This window comes from Chrysochloris asiatica, unplaced genomic scaffold (assembly GCF_000296735.1).
Source record: "Chrysochloris asiatica unplaced genomic scaffold, ChrAsi1.0 scaffold00329, whole genome shotgun sequence".
NCBI classification, from domain to species: domain Eukaryota; kingdom Metazoa; phylum Chordata; class Mammalia; order Afrosoricida; family Chrysochloridae; genus Chrysochloris; species Chrysochloris asiatica.
In genome coordinates this window covers 1,601,498-1,604,514 of record NW_006408847.1, presented here as the reverse complement: position 1 = coordinate 1,604,514, position 3,017 = coordinate 1,601,498, and positions in this window count along the sequence as shown.

Here is a 3,017-nt window from a genome sequence, read left to right as displayed (position 1 = left end):
TGTGTGTGTGTGTGTGTGTGTGTGTGTGTTTCCCTCAAGAAAAAGAATTACAATGACTTGCCTAAAACTGTAGGCAGGTTTTAAAAAATGCTTCTTAATGTAGAATTAGAAATAATTGAGGGGGTAAGTAAAAGTAAAGTATCATCTATCTTTATGCTGCACCAAATAAAGTACTAAATCTCTTTATGCAACACTTTATCGTGAGCACTTTAGTCATTATCCTGAACTAAAACATTTCTCAGGAGGCCAATAGGATTAAAAGACTACCTCCCCCCGTACTACTCTATAACAGCTTCTACCCAGTAGTGTCATTTATTCTTATTTTTTACACAGAAAGTTTGCTTTTTCTTTAATTGTTGTTGTTCCAACTCATAGCAACCCTATGCACAACAGAAACACTGCTCAGTCTTGTGCCATCCTCACCATTGTTGTTACGCTTGAACCTACTGCTGCTGCCACTGTGCGAATCCATCTCATTGGGGTCTTTCTCTTTTGTTGACCTTCCACTATATCAAGCATGATGTCCTCCTCCAGGGACTGGTCCCTCTCGATAACATGTCCAAAGTATGAGAGATGAAGTCTCACCATCCTGGGCTTCTAAGGAGCATCCTGGCTGTACTTCTAACACAGATTTGTTTGTTCTTCTGGTGGTCCATGGTACTTTTAATATTCTTCTTTGACATTATAATTCAAATGCATCAATTATTCTACAGTCTTTCTTATTCATGGCCAACTATCATATGCATATGATGTGAATAAAATACCATGGCTTGGGTCAGGTACACCTTACTCTTCACACTGACATCTTTGCTTTTGAACACTTTTAAGAGGTCTGTGCAGCAGATTTGTTGTAATACATTGATTTCTTTAACAGAACTCCAATATTCAAAGCTCCTTCGGCCCACAGTCCCTCTCTCTCTCTGGATCCAAAGTCCCCAGCCGCTTCATCACTCCATGTCATCGTCTCTGTCTCCATCTCAGGTGTCCCTGCTTCTCTGGGTAGGGTCCCACTCTCAGCTCTTCTCCATTGGTGGTCCCAGAGACCTCCACTCCTAGACTGGAGAAATAATCACTCCCTTCCTTGCTACAAAACGTCTACCTTTGTATTTCCAACCCTCACATGCTGTCCTGATAACCATTATTCACTACAGTATCGCAAGTAACCCATCTGTATTTCATTTCATCAGCTCCACCTAGACAGATTGGATAGTACTCACTGGAGATTCTGCCTTCCTCCATGTCCCCTAGCTCTAGGTTCCCTCTTGAAAGCTTGTAAGCCAGTCACTTCTTGCCTTTGTAGTCCCTCCCTCCCCATTTGGGTATCAATGTCCAAGTTGCCCATCTCTGTCTACTCTGTGTGTGGAGGGGAAGGAAAGGTTTTTACAGTTTACATTTTTCTTCCTTGTCTGCCTCCATGCTAGCTGGTATACATTTCCCCCCTAAATATTTACATAAACACCTGTATCTAGAGCAAAGTGATTTGAAAGTATAAGTTATGGAAAGTTACTTTTGCCTTCTATCAACATAATGGAATTAGTTCCTCTTCCATCTTCCTTTCGAAGCAACAATCTGCAGTGTACAATAGTTGCAGAAAACCAGCACTTCTGCATCAAAATCTTGGATGGAGGATGTTTTTGACAAAGTCTATCTTGAGCCCAGACAAAACAAAGTACAGTTTTCTTTCATTGTGGAAATTTCATTTGTATTTCTCTGCTGCGGTAGTGGTGGTGGCGGTGGTTATGCGCCGTGGAGTTGGTTCCGACTCATAGTGACCCTGTATAGGGTTTCCGAGGGTGTAAGTCTTTATAGGAGCGGAAAGCCTCATCTTTCTTCCTCAGAACAGCTGGTAGTTTTGAACTGTTTACCTTGTGGTTAGAAGCCCGATTCATAACCACTACGCTACCAGAGTTCCTGAATGGGAACTAACTGCGTAGAACTAAAGTTAGGATTCTTGGTGCTGTTGTGTGCTGTCACAACTCACAGCAACTCTACAGGACAGAGTAGAAAGAAGTGCCCCCATAGGGTTTCCAAAGCTGGGAAGTGTTACGGAAATAGACTGCCACATCTCTCTCCCACAGAGTGGCTGCAGGGTTCAAACTGCCGACCTTTTGGTCAGCAGCTGAGCCACCGGGACACCTAGAAAACCCTGTCCACTGCTATCAAGTCGATATAGGACTGTCTCATCAGGTTTCTGAGGCTGTAAATCTGTACAGAAGCCAAGTGTCTCATCTTCTCTCTGCGAAGTGTCTGGTGGGTTGGAACTGCCGACCTTTCAGGTACCAGCCCACCACCTCACCAGTGTGTTATCAGGGCTCCATACTGGGTCTAATTTCCCTTCCTCATACGGATGGAACACTCTTTCGATATCATAGTTAACACAGACTAACAAAGACTTTCCATTTAGTATACGATACAGAAATGGCTACGAGTCCACCTTTATTTCACAAAAACAAAGCTGAACTTCATCGTTTCTTGCACATTAAGAGGGTCACTTGGCAATTTGTTATAAAGGCTGAATTATACCAGGAAACCAGTTGAGCAGGAAACCTTCAAGTAGGAACATCCAACAGAACTTAATGAAAATACTCAAAAGGGTATTTTGTTGGCACTGTCATCCTATTTTACCAGACCTTGTTATATATTCTAATTAGTAAAGGAACTTGTCTCCTTGGATAAGCTTTGCACTAATGCAAAGTATAACTGGCCTTTTGAATTGTCTATTCACAACTGGATAATGCTGGCCAATATAAAATGCTGTAATCTTATATGGAGAATTCGATTTTTAAAATGCTGACATTTTATTAGAATTGAATGACAAAGGATCTCATGTGGTCTTAACTCTTCCAGGCAACTGGTGCAAGAAAAGAATGACAAAAGATATTTAGAAATACGGTTACAAAGCACATAAATAGTACTTAAAAACAAAATAAAACTAGTATGAATTATGTACAGATGTACAATGAACTAGTAATTAAGATCATTTGCTTTTATTTTTCACACCTAAGGGCAGTAGTAGG